The sequence below is a fragment of the Macrobrachium rosenbergii genome, chromosome 1, assembly GCF_040412425.1.
Source record: "Macrobrachium rosenbergii isolate ZJJX-2024 chromosome 1, ASM4041242v1, whole genome shotgun sequence".
NCBI classification, from domain to species: Eukaryota; Metazoa; Arthropoda; class Malacostraca; order Decapoda; family Palaemonidae; genus Macrobrachium; species Macrobrachium rosenbergii.
The window spans coordinates 56,484,358-56,506,475 of NC_089741.1; the positions used below are offsets into that span (position 1 = coordinate 56,484,358).

At 35.4% G+C, this 22,118-nt stretch overlaps 1 protein-coding gene across 3 annotated transcripts in view; it reads right to left on the reverse strand.

The window, feature by feature from the left end:
* Positions 1–22,118, reverse strand: part of LOC136838669 (bumetanide-sensitive sodium-(potassium)-chloride cotransporter-like) — a 96,023-nt gene that overhangs the window by 31,149 nt on the left and 42,756 nt on the right. For 2 of the 3 annotated variants that reach the window (XM_067104059.1, XM_067104051.1), the window contains exon 2: positions 1,000–1,195. The gene's annotated coding sequence lies outside the window, so the exon portion shown is untranslated. Of the gene's footprint in view, positions 1–999; positions 1,219–22,118 lie in introns of those variants that run through there. The other variant, XM_067104043.1, reaches the window with a different exon arrangement.

The following is a 22,118-nucleotide window of genomic DNA, read 5'->3' on the forward strand; positions in this document are numbered from 1 at the left end:
AAAAAAAAAAGTGCTATAGATGTGTTAAGTAGTCAGTGTTATCACTTACAAAAAGGAGATGGAATCGGAATATCTAAAGGGATTCTGGAGCCATGTACCACACGTAGAGGAACTACATATTTATAAGAGCATGATTAGAGATTAATGGAGCCAAGATACGACAAAAGATAGTGGGACAACGACACTGATTACAAGTCATAAGATAACAGACAAAAGAGGTGAAAACTTAGAGACGTTCGAAACCGGTTACGATCCATTATACGGGAAAACTAAATAAATATGATCGACATGTAAAAGGGTCTGCCTGATGGCCCGTTCATAAAGATGTGGTAGGTTGGTCTGTCATGGAATGTTGATAATGCTCGTAATTTTACAAGGATGTTGTGATGCAAGAGCGAAAGACGTTTGAATGCAGTACGTCCCGGTAAGATTTAAACAATCCTGATGAAATGCAAATCGATTTTTTTTTTATTTTTTTTAAAGAACGAGTTTTTGTGATGGGGGAGTCAACTAGTTTCATCTTTGATTTTTTTTATTTTTATTTTTGAATCTCAGGCTTGCCATCCTATTCGAAAATTCTGCTCAAGCGCGTTGCTTGGAATTCCTGATTTGTTAACCTTGACTACTTTTCACAAAATAAGAGCTTTCCTTAACGATAGTTAAATGCTAGTAAGAATGAAATGAATGAAAAAAATACGAAAAGTCCAAGACTTAATATTGTGGATAAATTTAAATTTACGTGTCACCATTATATCCTCACAGCAGTACAACAGTCCAAGACAGAGTAGTATGAATAAAAATGAATGTACACTTACGAGGTTATCCTCATTGTAAAAGCACAAGACATGATAGGAATATGATGGCACCTGCTCGTTTAAACACCTGTCATTGCTCTGGAAACAATTAAATCTCTAAACAGTGGAACCAACTCCAGTCAATAACACAAGTGTCCAGTTTTGTTGAAATTTTTCCAAGTCCCAAAGTGAGCGTCAGAAATACCTTCTCGAAGCGACGACGGCACCGAGAGTCCTGAAGTCCTGCGACTTCAACGCGACGACGTTCGCTGGAGAATGCGAGAGGGATTCCGGCTCTCCTGCTCCCGCTCCTTCTTCTTCTTCTTCCGTCGTCGACAAACACTCACTCACTTACTGGACTCACAGCAAAGCAGAAAAAAACACACGCGACCGGGCTGGGCCTGGCGAAGAAAGAGTGTGAGATATCAGACTATTAAGCACTATATATATACAAATCATGGTTGAGCTTCCATTCGCGCCTGATATGAATATTCAAGGACCTGGAAATCTCACCTTGCATAAAATGCCCACCGCTGACGCTGATCGGCTGGGCATGCCGGTGCTGTTAATGAGACCTTATGACATACAGCCATACATGTGTTCACCTCGTATGGGAAAGTTTGGCAAGAAGAAAGGAGTCGCAATGGCAGAATTTAGGTCCACATGGAAGTGTGTGTGTAAACGGACACATCCAAATTTGTGGCTTCCAGATTTAAGTAAAAATAAGAGAGATGGGTTATTAAATTCATGTTAAGGTACGAAAATATTCCAATTAATTAATTCGGTCGACTGGGAATGTTTGGAAAGACGAAGCAGAAACGGGAGGATCTAGATCTGTATGGAAATGAGTACGCAGTCGTACGCATCCAAATGTATACGTATTCCAAATTTAAGTACAAACAAGAGAGAAGAATTTGTTTTACCCAAACATCCAAAGAAAAATACATTATCTTTAATTACGGATACGTTCATTCAGCCACTGTTTGACTTGTAATTAAAGTATTCGTACGTTCATGTACCGCTTTTTCACAGTAAGGATTTTAAAGGTTTTTAATGTAAACAAATGAGGAACTTTCTCTGGTACTACAAGTTCGAAATAAGCAGTACTTGGTAGTTTTTGTGTTTAGATTTAGTTTATCAGTTTTGTCCTCGTGAAATGCCAAATTCCACGAAAGGGAGAGAAATTGCAAAGAAATTTTAGCGTTCATACTTATTCAGTAGTAACTTAATATTTTGTTATCAATGGCTTGATTTTGCGGCCAGTAACACCCAAAAAACTTTGTAGGCGACGCAAATTTATCTTCAAATTGAGTCTAAATTTACCGAGCAGTACTTTATTGTAAGCTTTACGCTTTATATATATATATATTTATATATATATATATAGTAGTATATATATATATATATATATAATATATATATATATATATATATATATGTTGATAGAGTATATATATATATATATATATATATATATATATATATATATATATATATATATATATATATATATATATATACATATACACAAAGTTACAGCCACGAAGGAAGAGTGAAACAGATGCTAATTACTTTGTCTTACCTTTTCGTGATTTAAAATCAAAATATACATATATATATATATATATATATATATATATATATATATATATATATATATATATATATATATATATATATATAACATCAAGCTTCATTTCTTTTGTCCGGGGTGTTTAAGTGAAAAAACCACAGGGATCTCAATGCCACATTTGCACTTTTAACTGCTAAATCGTGAATGAATCACGATGCAGAAAACGATAACTCTAATTAGCAGTATCATTGTTTCTAATTTCATTATATCGCTCTTATTATTCTCGTTATGACCATAACTAGTATTTTCATTTTCGTCATCATTTAATTTTGAAAAGCCACCTCTTGAAACCTGCCTAGAGACGACCAACCTTGACCTGTCCTTGCTGGTCGGATTTGACCATGAAAACACAATTTTCTAAATTTATTCGCTCGTTCTGATGAGGCTAGAAGGCGTTTAATAAGAAAACTGCAGTCAGCAAATTACCTTGAAAATACAACAGCGTTGTGTTTAATTGTTCTGTTCCTCGTATTGTCTTTGAACAATAGAAATGTATAGAAGAACTGACAAGGAAATCATACGTCGAAAGGTGATGGTGTGTATAATATATATATATATATATATATATATATATATATATATATATATATATATATATATATATATGTGTGTGTGTGTGTGTGTGTGTGTGTGTATAATATATATATATAATATATATGTATGTGTGTGTGTAATTGTGTATACCATTAAGGCGTTTCCCATATCAAGGAATGGTTTCTGAGAACAGGCAATAGTCACTGCCACATTCTCACCATTATGATACCTCATAATTTAAAATCAGTTATTCCATACACTTACATCCTCCCACATAATCTTCCATTTTTATCACGTGGCCAAACCATCTTAAAATACTTCTGTCCACCCTTTCACTCGTGCGATCGTTTTCACCAGTTCTACTAGCTCCTCATATCTCGCATGCATTACAAAAATAAATCATCTCAGCGCCTTCCACCTTTTGTTATTTTTCATTTAAATTCAACATCAACACTTCACTTTCATAAAGGACAGTTGGCTCAACATTCACCTCATACATTTCATCCTTAACCTCCCTAGACACTCTAATGTTCTTGCTGATTTTTTGCACTTATTTAGAGGTCTTTATTGCTTCACCTAATCTTTAATTATTCAAATCCCATTCTTTTACCATGCGTATTTGGACTTATTGGTTTATCTTCTGGTTTTAATTTGCCTTTGCTACTTTGCTTTCAATTTTCTCATCTAGCAAACACTTTCAAACTTTCCGGAGTTTCTGCAGTTTCTCTTTACTATCCATACAAAAAAAAAAATCAAAATGGAAAATTTAATGGTTACGTGCCAAGCGGTACTGTCACTCAGTGCTTAGAGAGAGAGAGAGAGAGAGAGAGAGAGAGAGAGAGAGAGAGAGAGAGAGAGAGCCGAAAAGCTGCTGATTTACAAACTATTCCAAACTCCATTCACGACCTGTTTCCTCACATTTGCTGTCATCTTTATCAAGTAAATATATTGAACAGCCAAGGAGGCAGGAGTGCACCACTGTCTCAAAACCAACGTTTACACCAAATTGGTCACTCTTCTGTCTACACGTTCTCATACGCAATTTACTTCCATGATAACAACTTTTAACGTTCTCTCTCTCTCTCTCTCTCTCTCTCTCTCTCTCTCTCTCTCTGCTCTTCCTCTCTATCTCTCTTTTTCTTCTTTGTCTCATCTCTCTCTCTCTCCTTATTCTTCTCTCTTTCTCTTTGGAGAATTTTCCCCCTGGGGGAGGTTGGTCCGTGGGGCCTCGCGGAATTGTTGCCCCGAGTAAGTTGTTAGTGGTTTTACTTAGCTATTGTTAGCAGTGATTACTTGATTCATACACACCCTCTTCCTTGTCTAAACTCACGCTGTTCTTCCCCTATTAATACTTCCTCTCACGTATCGTACTTCCTCAACTATTTATAGAATCAAACCTTACTCTTTCCCTGATACGCTTAGGAATGTTGTGTAGCTACAAATCTGAGTTTCTTGTCCATCACTTCTATCCTTGCATAAAGATCAATAATTATTCCGTGCGCCCGTTGCTTTGGAATTTTGCTCTATCTAGGTATACCTTACACACCCAAGTCAGCATTTCAAATTTACCTTTTGTACAAAACGACAACATCCGGGCTTGCAATCCCATCAACAACACGGTGCATTTCATTCATCAGCTATTACCTGTCTTCATTACAGTCTCCAACAGTCACTTCCTCAAGCATACACACGCACACAAACATATTATATATACTGTACATACACATTATATATATATATATATATATATATATATATATATATATATATATATATATAAATTTCTGACTCACATCAGGATCGAAGCCAAGTCTTTCAGTTGAAAGGCAAGGGCGCTGCCCACTAGAACATAACAAGGAAGATGTCAGAAATTTATTTATTTTCTGTTCTGCACGTGATTGTGTGCTGATTATTTATATGTATATATATATATATATATATATATATATATATATATATATATATATATATATATATATTTATTTATTTACTTATTCAATATATGTATGTGTGTATGTATATATATAACATACATATTTATTATATATATATAATTACATATATATATATATATATATGTATATATGTATGTATGTATGTATGTATGTATGTATATTCAATTGCATTCTTCTGAGTCACGAAGAAGAAACCTGATGATGTACTCCACCACTATAAAAACGGTGGAGAAAGAAGATGGGGAGAAGAAGGGAAGTACAAATCTTTAGCTATCCTAACGGTGTCTTCCCCCATCAGGTCTCTTTAGGGGAAATTTATTTACCAAATACTAAAGTTCCCCGGATTAGGTCTGCTTGGGGGCGAAAATTTGGGGCACAAGGAGACCTGTATCTCCTTTGTTCTTCCCAAGGTCCAAAGATCTTTTGACCTGGTTCTTCCCTGTTGTTTCTCCATCGTTTTCATGGTGGAGTACATCATTTGTGTGTGTATATATATATATATATATATATATATATATATATATATATATATATATATATATATATATATATATATATATACATATATATATATATATATATATATATATATATATACATATATATATATATATATATATATATATATATATATATATATATATATATATATATATATATATATATATATATGAGCATATATACTGTATATGGGTGCGTGGGTACATACATACACAATTGATTCCAAGATCATTAATTAATCTTTCTTACTTCCTGTGGTGTTAGAATTATGCAAAACACGTAACATTAGTGATTGTAAATAATGTGTATATATATATATATGTATATATATATATATATATATATATATATATATATATATATATATATATATATATTACATATGTCATTAAAAAAATCTATAAAGGCTGTTCAAAATTACACACACTAGAGCACCGTTAAATACTTAACACACAAAGCATAAAATCACATTACATACGGACACATATCGTTACACAAGAGCACATTAAAAATAGCAAAATCACAAAACACTCCAAATACTGTGTGTAGTTTTGAACAGCCTTTATAGATTTTTAATGACAAATGGTTTAACGTAATTCAGTTTTAGCCGTTATACATACATGACGTACGTAAAGCCAGAGATCGGTAAGGCTTCAAATAATACTATGATTGAAAACACGAAACGTAACAATCGTTCAGTAAGTTAAACCTACGGAAAAAAAAAATTAATTTTACGAGAGCTGTTGCAAGTACAAGGCAGTCCGCGACAAACCTGCTCGCCCCGGGGTGCTATCGATGAAGAGGTTGCGCTTCTTATTTTTATTCTATTTTTTTTAAGAACTTGAAATAACTAGATGAAACGAACACTTGGAAGACTGCCGTAAGAAATGACTGTGCTTTTGCCTGTTCATTGTTTCTCATTAGTTTTTATTTAGTTGTTGTTACTGATATTTTAAATTGTATATCTGATTGATAATTTTTACCCTATCAGATATTTTATATGTTGACAGCTTATATTAACTATCTATTTCTTAAGCGTGTGACAACACAGTGTTTTGACAGGTTTCTTGTGTTGGTGATTAAATGCCTATATTTCTTACATGTCAAATTACCAACATTACAGTACAAATTTGATTTTGCCTTTTAAAATATATGTCTATTATGTTATACCATATCGTAGTATTTCATGTTACATTAAATTTTTTTTATATATAACTACCACTTTGATGAACGTGCAAATCGCAAGTCAATACGTTGACGTTCACTCGTCGATAGAAAAAATGAGCATTTTTTATTGTTCATCATACAGTATTTTTTTAATTTCTCTTTTGTTGTTATTTTTAGTGCATAGAATTTGAGGTACAGTTCTTATAAAATCTGGTGTCGAACTGTACATGAAGTAAATTACAGTCCTGTTTTTTTTTTTATTATGGGGGGGGGGAGAGGAAGCAAAACACAATCGAATATTTACTCGAGTAGCCTATGCGTGGTATTTTATGATGGGGGAAAGTACGCATTGTCATTTGGTTAACCTTCGACTCATTTTTTAAGCCTAGACTTAAAAAAAAAAAAAAATCTCCCCCAACCCACTCCACCCACATATCAGCTGATCTACGACGTAAGCTGGACACTAGCCCCGTCTGTCCTTGTGTGCTTATGTGAACTAGAATTCTCGGCTAGTGCTTTTATTTGATTGTTAATTATTTCTAACAATGTATTTTGTACATGCTTCTTTGTCTCTGATTCATCATCATCATAGCCACCAAGGCAGGGCGACGCAAAGGGCATTAGTGAAATTCCACCTCTATCTTTCCTTTGCGTTATCTTTCACAAATCTCCACCCATCTCCAGCCTCTAGTCTGATAGTTCTCATTGAAGAAGGAGTAGGTCCGGATCTTCCAACTGTAATGTTGCTGACAGGAACCCATTAACACTATCACATATTATTCTCTTAGATTATGCAAAGCACGTGTCCGTGCTATCTCCATATCTCCACCTCCCTTTCATCATTGTCTCATTTTCATGCTGAACTTCCGTAATTTCCCTGAGAGTATCATTTCTAACTCTCTCTATGCTTCTGACCCAATTGTTCTTCTTAAAGCTTTATTCTTAAATTGACAAAATCTTTGAGAAATAGTTTCATTATTCATGTCTAGCAATGCAGGTGGTATTAGACTTAATCTTACTTTTGTATGCAGTGTCAGTCAGTTTGATTTCCAGGTCTTATTCAGTCTACTTGTAGTTTGATTCGCCTTTTGTAGTCTTTCATTAAATTCCACACTCTGTCCTCTTCTGATTTTCTTGGATTTATGTTACGTCATATCTCATTAAACATCTGATGCAATCTATTAGCAAGCTCTGCAGATCTTGTGGTGTCTTTCTGATTATGACAGCTTTAGCTGAGTATTCTGAGTCCGTCAAGTTTCTGTTGCTACTCTAATGTCAACCATCTCTTTTCATATCCGCCTTTTTTTTCATTATGAAATCTTTGAGAGGTGAAAACAACAAAAATGAAATAATATTCCCTTGTAGCACCCCACTGTTTACTGCAACATGACCACTGCATCTACTTCATTTATGGATAATTTAAATTAGCTTTACAAATTTAACGGGAATGCCATATTAACGAAAGATTTTCCATAAGATTAGTCTGTGGATGCTGTCCAAAGTATTCTCGTAATCAACAAAAACCCCAGAAGGGTATTTTTAAATTGCTTACACTGCTGCACAATATGCCTAAAGACAGATATTTTCTAAAACCCTTTTGTTCATCTGTAAGATGCTTCCCAGTTTCTTTCTCCAGCTTACTGAGAATAAGCATAGTTTTTTTTAGTTTTCTGTAAAAGAAAACTATCGAGATGGCTTTGTCTGTCCGTCCGCACTCTTTTTTCTGCCCTCAGGTCTTAAAAATTACTGAGGCTAGAGGGCTGCAAATCGGTATGTTGATCATCCACCCTCCAATCATCAAACACACCTAATTGCAGTCCTTTAGCTTCAGTAGTTTTTATTTTATTTAAGGTTAAAGTTAACCATAATTGTATGTCTGGCACCGCTATATAGGTACCAACAACACATGCCACCACCGGGCCGTGGCTGAAAGTTTCTTGGGAAGCGGCTAAAATTTTCATGGGCCGTGGCTGAAAGTTTCCATACGCATTATACGCCAGAAAAACTGATTGCCGAAGAAACTTCTGCGAATTTTTTACTTTTTTTTTTTTTCATTACAGCCAATGTCAGTCAGTGTCCCCATAGTTACCACATTCATTCAGAGGTCACCCTTCATCAGTACTTACTATAATTTCCCATTCCCAATCATCAGGTTGTGTTTCCTCATTCCATGTTCTGCAGAACAGCCTAGTTAGTATACGAAATGCCATTTCAGTTTCAGCTAACATCATCTCTGCAGTGATTCCTGTGTTTTCCATATCATAGGTTTCTTCTTGCTTATTTCACTTCAGCATGTCTCAGATGACGCAAGATTAATAAGAGAGGGTACTATGAAATATATTCGGTAGAACTAGAAGAATGAGGACAAGTAGTCTCTTTTACCCTTTTCAGAAACAGACCGAAATATTTTGATGATATTCCATCTTCTGTTTTGATTTGCATAAATTTTTTATGTTTACACGTATTACACTATTTTCATTATTAGTATGTACAAATATTCTGGTTTTAGAGTTAAATAAAGTGGGTAGTTATGGGAGTTTACTAAAAAAAACTCACATACTTTATCGAATTATATACATTACAGTCCCGGCAATGACAAATATTTACTCAGTAGATTTTAATATACCGTTACAAGGTACCAACAGACAAAAGAATCATATACTCATGCCAGTAATTATATTGCTTCTTAAATGTTAGCAGATGCATTGAAGAACTGTTTGTTGTGCCTGAAGTTTGGGGGTGCAGTTTTTAGGCCAGGATCATTATTGCATGTTAACTACTGTTTATAACTGTGTAGGCATATTCTTTTATTTACGTTTGTAAAATGGCGAGAATAGTGTTTAAGTTTTTTAAGTGGCTCCTAAGGTTTTCTCGACCAGCGTAAATTTTAAGCATAGATGAAACGTTACTTGTTATAGATGCAAAGGAGTTAATATAATATATATATATATATATATATATATATATATATATATATATGTATATATATATTGTGTGTGTGTGCATGTATGTATGTAAACCAATGTTTGCTCACAAATTTTTGCTTGCGCACTCATGTATACAATATATTTTAGTAATGTAATGTCATATGCAACTGAAAGATCGGCATGCTACGGTTGCGTACATTATGCAGTAGTCAATCCCAAGAAATATGAAATAAGAAAGATATCACTTAATTTCTTCGTGTGAGTTACGACTTTTCACACATAATGAAATGTCACGTGATTCTAATTACAGAGAAAGTGAAAGGATTTATTTCAGATGGCACCGTTCATAAGCGCTGAACTTGGAGCTCGTAGTCCCTGAATACGCATCGGTTACTTTTGGGTATCTTCGTCTGGTTAAGCTTTAAGGTAATCTTAAAATGCTCTTTGGCAAACGAATGTGCGTGTTCAATAAGTTTTCGGACGTAATGTTACTGACTGAATATCAAAAGGAGTGAAATTTCAGCAACGTTAGAGTTATATTTAGAAAGTAACAGGGGAGAGATGAAGAGAAGGGACCTTGGAAGATATTCAGAGGCGTATTCTCGATGTCTGAAACGAATATTTAAGGACGTGATGAAGCAAAGTAACTTGTGGCAGGACAACAAATAAATTCAGAACTTACTGGTTCTAAACTATGACCGGCGCAAGTCAAGGACAAAAACCGATTTAGTCCCTGTAGAAATGAAAGTGAAATTGATTAAAAATATACCTCGTTGCCCAACCCTGATTAGGATTCACTGATATAAACCTAACCAGTGTCTGTCGTATCGCCTTTGAGATATGTATGGGACTAGAGCAAACGAATATTTATGCGCTTGGAGTCGTGTTTTAAACACAAACACGGTTGCGAGGTAAAAGTTCAGTGCACGAGTTCTTTAAAACTTCTTCAAGGATCACACGTAAGAAAATGTGCCGCGTAGAAATATTAGACTGTCGAAATATGGTTACTGAAAAAGAGAGAGCGATTCTGTAAGTGTTGATTCAATATTTTTCTCAGCAAAGATGGTAATGAAAGGCTCGTTAAAGTGCGCAGGCATTTTCACAGTAGAGCACGCGATGTTAGACGCTGTCAGGGAAAGTTCTTATCTCACAGTCTTTGTCTCAAAAAACAGGCTTGATACAGTTGACACAAGATACCATGAAGAACGAAGTTTTCGAAATTACATTGATTTATTTAGTCTCGAAAATACTTCCTTAGTACACTTACGCTTTGTTTAAAGGTCGGTATGGGTGGAGATGAGGCTAATGCGTAACCCGCCCTTGGCCAGATTAAACTGGCCTGACTTTTTATATGCAATGGCAATACTTCTTCTAGTGGCTATAAAGAATAACTAATACCCTACCTCCAATCTCTCTTCTCTCTTCCATAACCCTATTGTCGCAATAACTCGCTGCTGTTGAGTGGATCCAAACAATTCCATGAAGAATGTGTCAAATTTTACCTTAGTCTGTTTTGACTTGCGTCTTGTTATACCCACATTTTGATACGTTAAGGCGTCGACGTTCGTGTCTGCATCTGTTCATTCACCTCTCAGTCTCCCTGATTTTGTTGGGGCTTCTTATCGCTCATCTTACAGCTAGAGAAAACTTGATAGTCCCTCGTGGATGTTGGTTATCTTGTGTACTTGTGCAAGAGGGTTTCAGAAGCTGGACTCATTGAGGCTAGCCCGCTATGTAGAGTTATGGTATGTAGTTGTAATTGTAGTTGCCGGAAGACGAAAATTTTTTTATTGATATTGGAGGCCATTAAACACCAGTTTATGGTAACCAACTTTTAAATCATGTGACGGATGTGTTGAACAAACTTCATGCCGTGTAATAACTTACGCTCATTACTGAAAAAAGACGGACAAGTAAAAACCTGAATGTAGAAGCATCATCATATGACGGTCAGTCTGCACTCTTGCCTTTCCTTCGTTGACTAGGCGTCAACATAGCTTTGGAAGCCAGCAGTCTTCAATTCACTCTACTTCACTTCGCATATATGTATTCGACTTAAGGAATACAAAAATGCATACATACACACACACACACACACACACACACACACACACATATATATATATATATATATATATATATATATATATGTATATATATATATACAGTATATATATATATATATATATATATATATATATATATATATATATATATATATATATATATATATATATATATGAAGGCAGTGATGAGTATCTTTATTGCCCAGCTTTGGAGAAAACTTTTTCAATCACTAGCGCCTAAAAATAAACTCAGGTTAAAATAGGCACATAAATATAAACATTAGTAAAGCATACATAAAAGAAAAACGTAAAAATGAGTAAGTTACAATAAAAAAAAATACAGAAATATTTAGTGCCAGTGCTTTAAACTAAAAAAAATAAATAAATAAAACAAAAGACAATTCGAAAGGTATTCTGCCCATGGTTGACTTCAGTTGATGCTGGAAGATGCTTCCATTTGGTCAGGTCCAAAATATTGCTCGAAATGTGCTGGAATGCCTTTGTGAGTAGACTTCAAGCTTCAAGATAGGGTTTCAAAGGACCTCTGTTCGAGTGCTATTTATTTATAAAAAAAAGTGTAGTCGCTGTAAAGCATCATATACCGGAAAAGTGAAAGGCATTACCGGACAAGATTAACTGAGCGCTTCGGTCATTCACCAAGAACTGGTATTGACGTGAAAAGAACACCTCATTCGGCTATCAAGGATTAAGCTTAACTTGAACAACACTCTGCGTCCAGGGAGAACTTTTCAATTCTGACCCCTGCCCTGTCAAGGGATATCTTGGACCTAGCTGTAATGGAGGCAGTTTTCCAGCGACAAGAGAAGCCAACCTTGGACAGATACCTTTGATTTTATTTAGGTATTCATTTATTCACTTTCTTTTGTAAGTTTACAACGCTGGCGCTCTATATGTTTGTGTATATTTCTTATAATAATTTACTCATTTCTGCGTATTTTCATTTATGCTTGCTTTACTTACTTATCAGTTTTAATGTAAACGTTTTACTTTATAGTGTATATTTCTTGCATTGCAGTTCATTTTAGGCCCCGGAATGAGACTTGTCGAAAGCTAAGCAGTAAAGATATTCTTCACTACTATGGTGTTTTGTATTTATTTTGAAACAACGTTTCCCACTGAACAAATTGCCATAATTAGTGTGATATTTATTTATCTATCTATCTATCTATCTGTCTATCTATCTATCTATCTATCTATATATATATACACGAGTATGTGTGTATGTATGTATATATATACAGTATATATATACTGTATATGTGTGTGTATATAGATAGATACATATAGCGAGGGCGTGATTTTCATGGAGACACATATAATAAATAACTGAAACCATTCAACGTTAATGATTTAGTTGTCAACGTTTTCCATTTTCCATGAGTTTCCCTTCCTTATGTTATTAATGACAAAAAACAAAGTGTTTTCAGGTTCTGAACAACGAGTTAATCCAATTACTCATAAGCTCAGCTATTTTTCAGTGCTCGGCGTCGTCTGTGAGTATATTCTACAAGTGGGTACGAAAGTTGAATTTGTGTCGCAACTTGTGAACAGAAATGTATGATATTAATCTTGCACTCTTATTATTATTATTATTATTATTATTATTATTATTATTATTATTATTAGACGTACCCTTCGTTCTGCCTGTCTGTCCGTCTGTCCGTGGGATATGGAAAGTAATAAGGGAATACACAGATATCCTTCGGAATATGTAATTTAACCAGTTGTCGTCCTTTTTTCATACTTTTGCGCCTGTTGATTGACTCTTTCATTGCTTTAATCAATGTCACTGTTTGCAACAAGCAACGGCAGAGGTCACTGGCCGTAATCTGCTAGGAACATACATACACATAAATGGATAGACCAATTTAGCAATGGCCCCCAGTCCTTGGCGTATGGGAGCGCTAAGGATCTCCCAGTTTACTGATGTTACATTGAAAACAGGGAATTAGAATGCAAGAACAATGAATCAGACTGTCAATACAGAACAGGCAGAAAATTAATTCAAGAGGCGTGGACTCGACGTCATAGCTGTTTGCGAATCACAGCGCCAAGAATGAGAAAAGAGACATTGGAAGAGAAGAAGGTATGATCTTAACAGCAAATGCAAAAAAGGCACTGAGTGTCTGGGGAGAAATGAACAGCAGATTACTGCTGCCATGATTTACTATTATTATTATTATTATTATTATTATTATTATTATTATTATTATTATTATTATTATTATTATTTCAGTAGATGAAACCTGTTCACATGGAACAAGCACAAAGGGGCCATTGACTTGAAATTCAAGCTTCCAAGGAATGTTGGTTTCAACCTCCCACCGCAGACAAAACACTGCAGTGGTAGCTGATCATGATACAGAGCCAGTGATTTTTCATCGCCCTGTGGGAGACGCGAACCCGCGACATCTGAGTGGCAAGCCGCGACACTAACTACAATACCAGCGAACCAGTTTGAATCTAAACGATGCTGTATGAGTATTATAGTGTGCGATGCACCAACGATTGAACTCTGGAGAAATAAAAGACGAATTTTATACAGAATTGCAGAGTATTATAAATGGGATACCAACGAGAGAGAGAGAGAGAGAGAGAGAGAGAGAGAGAGAGAGAGAGAGAGAGAGAGAGAGAGAGAGAGAGAGAGATGTGAGGAAGGACAGATAGAAAGAATAAGAAATGACGAAAAAAGAGTATCCTCGGTTGATGAGATTACTTTGTTGAGGCTTTACCGTTTTATTAAAAGATGATGATTTTTTTTGCCAGCAGCTTTGATAGCCATATATGTTATCCTCTCTCTCTTATTCTGAGATATATGAATTATTGTTGTTGATACGAATTCAAAAGTTGGTAGAAACAGTGGGGGGTATGGAATATGTAATGGGTAAGGAAGGCTTGGTGGAAGAGACAGCGAATGAAAGTGGGGTGCAGTTCATTAGTTTTTGTGCAGCAGATAACTTGGTCATTGGAGGTACTCTCTCGAACAAAAGGGCATCCTTAAATACACTCGGTCATCTCCAGATGTCAGTCTTAGAAACCAAATAGATCACTGTTAATCAGCAGAGAAAAATATAGTGAGGAATGTCAGGAGTTACAGAGGAACAAATGTGGGCAGTGATTACCAACTTGCCATTGCCACACTAAAGCTAAAATCAATGTCATAAAAAAAAAAAGTTGACAGAGTATCTAGGTTTGATTCAGTAAAGCCTCTTGAAGACAAATGTGAAGAGGCTATTGCAACTGAATGCCAAAATAAATCTGCAGTTCTAAAGGCCATATCTGAGGAGGTGCAGCATCAGTGAGGGTTGGTTTGAATTCAAGAATGTACAGTATGTTAATCTGGTGGAAGAGAAGTACTGTGATATGGGGTAAGAAGACGGAGACCTTAGATCTTGGATAAACCCTTTGCTAAGTACATAAGTCTAGATTGTGAAATCCAACGAAGGTCAAGGAGAGATAAGAAATAATAATTGAATAAACAGGCTGATTAGGAAGTGGCATTGGAGTTAGAGTCGCCCAGGAGTCACTTACGAAATATCCATGAGTTCAAAGAAAAAGAGGATAATACCTATCAAAAGGAGAGGCGGGTCAATAGTAACATCAGAAAAAGAAGAGAAATAATGCTGGCTAGCAAAATTTTTATGATGTTAAGAATAAGAGATATACTGTAAAGGGGATAATTTGACTGATATAATGGAAGCTGATGAAACCTGAATATGCTTTTGTGTGGATTCACATTATTTGAAGTGGAATAAATAATAAAAAAACCTAGACGATTGAAAACACCAGGTTATGATTGAATTATCTTGTGTACTAACTAGACTGTTTTGCAATATATGGAATGAGGAAACAAAGTTTGATGATTGGGAATTGGAAGTTATAACTAAGATACTGGTAACCACAGAGGTATTGACAAACGTTGTTTGTAAGGAAAATATTCAGTATGTATATTCTCAGTTGGCTGTAAAAAGTAACTGAAAAAAAGCTTAGTGATGAATAAGCTGGTTATTGAAAAGGCTGGAGTTGCAGAGCTGAAATATTTGTGTTTAGACATATTATGCAGCAGGGTCTGAAATTAAAACATTCCCTTCTGATGGCTTTTATTGTGTACAAGAAGGCATTTGACAGCTCTCACAGACCAGTATGGCAATCCCCAATATGTAAAGCTAATTTAAATTATATGAACGAAATAGATGCAAAGTTAATTGTTGATTGGGTCTTGTCATGGGAATTTGCAATAACAGTGGGGTGCTACAAGGGAATGTTATTTCACCTTTGCTGTTTGACCTCCAGCATTTTATAAAGAAAAAAAGTGGTCGGAGATGACAGAGAATGTTCAGATTTGTAACGATAGAAACTTGACAGACCTGGATTTCGCAGATGATACTGTTTTAATCGGCCAAATACCACAATATATACAAAACTCCTTAATAAAATGCATCATATATTGGAAAGATAGGGCTCAAAATAAACCTAAGAAAAACAGAAGTAATGGGGCCAGGGTATACACAGAGGGATGAAATAACATTAGATAGAGAAATGATTAATGAAGTTGAATCTTTCAAATATGCAGGAACTGTGACATCCAGTACAGGTTTTCTTGAGCTGAATTTAGTCATGGATAAAACAGACAAATCAAACTACGGGTACGCTGAATAAGGTATGGAAATCAAATAGATTGAAATTACATATAAAAGTAAGATAATACATAAGGGTGGTACAATGTGTGTTGCCATGCAAGCATGAAATTGCTATACAATCATGAAACATGTTTTGATAATGAAATTACATCTAAAAGATTTTGTAGATTTGATGAATATTAAGAGTCGGGTGGAAGGATTGAGTTAGATATTGATGCCAGAAGAAAAATTACAAAGGTTCCATATGTAGATGAGATAAAGACGAAAGGGAGACAGAGATGGCTTGGACATGACCTTCGCACAAATCCTGGGAGAACAATGGAATAGTGCGACAGTGCCAGCTAGGCTCGTGTGGGCACTAGAAGAGTTGAAAGGCCGAGACATACTTGGATGAGAACAATGAGACGGGAGGCTGGAGATAAATGTAGAATTGTGGAAGATATAACGCAGGAATAACTTGAGTGGCGATATTTCACAGAGGCCCTTTGCGTTACGCAGCGTTGGAGGCGATGATGATGATAATGTCATGAAAACACTTAACCTTTGTAAACTTTTATGGCTTAGATTCGTTGACGGTGACACCTTACTCATGTGAAATTGCTGTATGAGCTCATTCTTACTTGAAAGACATTATCCATCTCTTTTGAGTTTAGATTATTCCTGTCGACATTAACCTCAGAAGGAAGGAAATTCTATAGACAAGAAGAAACCATACGATGGCCTTTTTCATCCTTTCTAGGACCAGGGCTTCTCGTTTTCGTGGTCCATTCTTTGTCTCCATTTTCGACAATAATGAATCAAAAGCAAACAGTTTGATCTGTGACTGTGTCCTTAAACAGATTCTGAATTAATTTTCACTCCGCTGCTGAGAGTCTTTGTAGGATTCCCTAATGAGCTGTGGGAGAGAGTTGCCCCCCCTCCCTCTCACTTCTCTTATCTATGCAGTGTAAATCCGCATTGCTACGATTGCTAAATGAGTTATTTTCTTTCACACTATTCTCAAGCTTTAGAATTCAAATCCTATCCCCGCTTGTATTTTTATCTTTTCTGACAATCTCTGACGCATAGTCCAGACACATTATTTGGAGTGTGGCGAGAATATTGAATCCGACTGAGTGAAAAAAGATGTTGAGATTAATAACATTGCATGACATATTTGGAGTAAGAAGGCTTAGAAGATGAAAATAGTAGATATACTGAAGAAATGAAGATGTAATTGAAATTAGGTAAGGAAAAAAATAAAAGTAACGATCATTAGTAGAACATTGACATGGATGAGTAAATAATAATAATCTCCAAAAATAAACGAAAGACATTGTTGAACAATGCTTTATAATGACATCAAAGGCCATCTTACACCTTCGAGCCTCGGCACCATTACACTGCAGGGGATCCAGTCCCGATGCGTCCAGGAGGTTTGCACCAGAAAGAAACAAAACATCTGAGTCCCTGGGCCGCGGGACATCGTAGCATCTGGGTAGAATAACGATGATGGAATTCTGCACGACGTGTATCGCGTACTAACACACGAGGCGCGGGTGCTGAGGAAGACAGCAGAATTCCACTTCTGAAATCTGCTGGCGTCATTTAAATCACAAGTGACATTGTTGTGATGGAAAGAGAACCTCAACTTCAGGTAATTATGTCTCAAGGGTAAAAAGTCATGCGATGCTGCAGACAGACATCCAGACGAACCAGTGGTCCGACTCGTAAAAAATTCGGCAACGTGATTCTTCATTTTTTATTTCCAGTGTTGTTCAAGTTTTGTTCTCTTTTTGCTCTCTCTCTATGTGTTAGCTGGATATCTGGTCAGAATTGACGATTTATTGTCGTGAAACCCTATCACCCGTTAGTGAACATAGGTTTTTTTTTTTGGCAGTTTAAGTGCCTTATGTCTGGCTGCATATTTTTTCGTGTTTGATGACCTATAACGGTAATTTGCAAATAGGTATGTTTACCAAGATTGTCTTTCGAAGGTCACAGTTCTCATGAGAGTGCAGCATTATCTCAGAATTCCACTATATATATATATACTTGTATGTATATATATATATATATATATATATATATATATATATATATATATATATATATATATATATATATATATATATATATATATATATAATAATATATATATATATATATATATATATATATATATATATATATATATGTATGTGTGTGTGTGTGTGTGTGTGTGTGTGTGTGTGTGTGTGTGTGTGTGTAAATCTGGCAACTTTCTGGGTTAATTTATCGGTAGGCATTAATAAGTGAGAATTTACAATTACATATATTATGAAAGCAGATTGCAAGATACAAAAAATGATAAAAAAATGGGAGCTTTCTTGCAAACTGTCGAAAGATCCCATTTAAAATTTTTTTTTTTTTGTATCTTGAAAAATACAGCTTTTGCTCATATACATAATTGTGGATTTTCACTTATTATTTCCGGTCACAGTATATTGATGCACCGCAGGTAAAGTATGTATTTTACTAAACATTAACACACAAATACGATCTCTCTCTCTCTCTCTCTCTCTCTCTCTCTCTCTCTCTCTCTCTCTTGACAAAATTAAATACTTGGCAAAATCTTGAAATGTTAGCAAAATTACCGAAAGACTTACAAGAGCATTTTTGAAAGCATCCATTATATTTTGCCCATTCTCTTCCTTTCTCCTTTCACCCTTATTGCTCACTATCTAATAATTGGACATTTATAGTATTGGTAAGTTATCGTACCGTGAGAAATTATTGATTCTTTCGGAATCACACTACATCTTTCACCATTCTCACGGCTCTAGGAGTGTGCGGTAGAGCTTCGCGGGAACCCCGTATCAGGACGAAAAGAGCATCATGTGGTGCCAGTCAACAGAGTACGATCAGTCAATCAATGATGACAGGCAAGATCAAGTTCCGATGCATTAGCGAATAGTACATTATTATCTAGGTAAATCAGTTCTTGTTTATGAATTGATGTATTATGTGAGTAAAGCTGCATTTTCGTTAACTGCAGTACAGGGAGAAAGAACGTCATGCATGTAAATGTATTCCCTGGAGTGTTTTAATAGCTACAGTTTTCTTTACGTTTTCCCTCACAATAGATTCGGGCCGGCAGCTTTTTCAAAATAATTTTTTATAGGAAAAGTTATTTTTGATGGAGTTTTTTACCAGATGTTCTACCATCTGAAGATATGCAAAGTGAAATAAAAGAAAGGAGTAATGTATCACGTATTTTTAGTTTTACAAACACTTGTAGTAAGAGGTGTTAGTCTTACCTCTTCTTGTATCCGTGGTTCTGTAATTTCTTATTCATTGGTTTTCAAATACAAGGCTTGTATCTCGGTAAAGTAAAGTTGTGGCAAATCAGCGAAAATCTGCGTATTTTATTTTACACGAGACCATTGTTGGCAACTTATTCACTGCCCAGTAGGGTTCATGCACAGTATTTTAAACTAGCACATCTCGTACAGATTTTCCACTTCATCCTCCCTTTCAGGTGGATGGGACTGCAGAATGAGTCTGAAGCTTTAACGATTCTAGGTGTAACTTTTGACTCACATCTTACTTTTGAGAAACTTCTCATGTGTCAGCAAATGCCGCACGAAAAGCCTTATATATTTAAAACAATGATAAAATCAGTGCAACCTGTTTTAGGTCATTTGTCCTACCTTTACTAAAAAAAACTGTTCTCCGGTGTGGATGTCTGCTTCTGCCAGAGATTTATCTCTTTTAGATAGAGCGGTTCGTGTTGGCAAGTTTCTGTTTCCTAATATTAACAGTTATGACTTAGACCATATTAACAGTTATGACTTGGACCATGGACGGATGGTCTCTTGTTTTTTGTCAATTTTTCCTAAGTTGTCGTGCAATTGGAACTTCAAAGGTTGAAGCGAAGATGCAGCGCATCAAAACTTGATCAAATCAATCTGACCAATAGAGGCTATCCTCAGTGCTTCCCAGAGAAGCCCATAGGTCCTGTGTTATTGAGTAGGGCTAAAATGGTTGTACTGTATTCATCATCTTGGTGTTGTAACTCAGGTGACGTCAGGAAGTTCTTTAAACAAATTTATTATTACACTGGACTATTGTACCGCCATTCAAGACACTGCTGTGAATTCGCATCTTGAGTGGTGCTGCGACAACAAAGGTTTTGAAAAGAGAGAATGGAGACCTAAGCAAGCTTTCTTTAGGCATTTTTGAGTCTCTTAGGCCAGGATAAGATGGTTTCTGTTGTGTATGATTGTTAAAAATTTTCACTGTCTGTCACTGTTGCATTAAATGCCTAATTTATACGGGCTTAATACTTTAGGGATATAGAGTTCTTTATTTCTTTTCTCCAAATTTATTTTTCCTTCAGACTTCGGGAAAATTTTAATTATGTTTTAGTTATTCTTCCTGGATTATCTGGGTCATATTTGCTTGCAAGAGGACTTAACATGTGTTAAAGATATTCATTTCGGAATGAATTCATTCCATGATGAACAAAATTTATTTTCTTTTGCAAAATTCTAGAAAATGTTTATTGATTACTATATTTTTCAGCTTAAAAATCTTGGACATTTAATTTTGGACAACTTAGTTTCGTATTTACTTATTATTTTAATCCCACTGAAAATCTTTTTACAGATGTTTAGATATGAAATTTTTGCAATAATAACGAGCTTTGAAAGGAAGTCGTGAAATCAGTCATTGCCATCAGTGAGAAATAAATAAGAGAAAAGGAAAGCGTGCCTGTTTAATTACAGTAACCTCTTTTCATTTTAAAGGGAAGATACTTAAAAGAAGAATTTTTCATGTAAGCATTATGCATAGAGGGCCCATTTTTATTTGTTCTTATTTACTTGTTATTTCGGCACTATTTATTTTGCGAAATTGTTGTTCGCGTGCCCTAACTCTGAGGTTTGTTATTGCTGTAAAACTTATCAGTTAAGAGTAATCGTTTGTGTCCAGTAGGACCTTCCTCGTTATTTCACTAAAACACTTGATTAGTCTTAGGTTTTTTGTTGCTCCTAAATAAGCTTCAAGACTGTTTCCACCGATTTCCAATTTAACGACTGGTTCGGAATTCCTGTGAGATTGTTTTTTTATACAAACAATATGCATGCATACATACATACATACATACATATATATATAAATATATATATATGTTATATATATATATATATATATATATATATATATATATAGATATATATAGAAATCATCAACACACAATCACGCAGTGGAATAGAAATAAATTTCTCACGTCGGGATCGACCTTTGGCTCAGGTGAAAGCGGCGCGACCACGGCGCCACACATGTTAAAAAGCAGCTGAACCCGAATTCAATTCACCCGCGAATAACTCCGGGCAGCCTTGTTTACACAAGCGAAAGCTTTCACTTCCGACTCAGCAATGATCCAATAGACAACATTTCACCGAATTAGCCCTTCTGAGCGAAGTCGCTATAGAATCATCAACAGGCCACAATCACGTGTGAACAGAAATACTTCGACTTCATCAATGAACCAGGTTCTCAGGCGGCAGCACTGTTAATCACGGGCCACACAAGTCTGTGAAGCTGGAAATCCAACTCGATACTGCACCAGAATATTTTGGCAGCACTAACTGTTGTGCATACCAGCGAGTTTTCCCCAACTTCCGACTCAGCAATGACCCAATAGACAACATTTCATTCGAATATCCCTTCTGGAGTGAATAAGATAGAAATCATCAACACACAATCACGTGTGGAACGGAAATAAATTTCTGACCATGTCTCTCTTTTTAGACTGTGTGGCTCCAGTGGTTAACGCCCTTTGCTTTCCACCTGAGAATCTGGGTTCGATCCCCGACGAGTCAGAAATTTATTTCCTGTTCCACACGTGATTGTGTG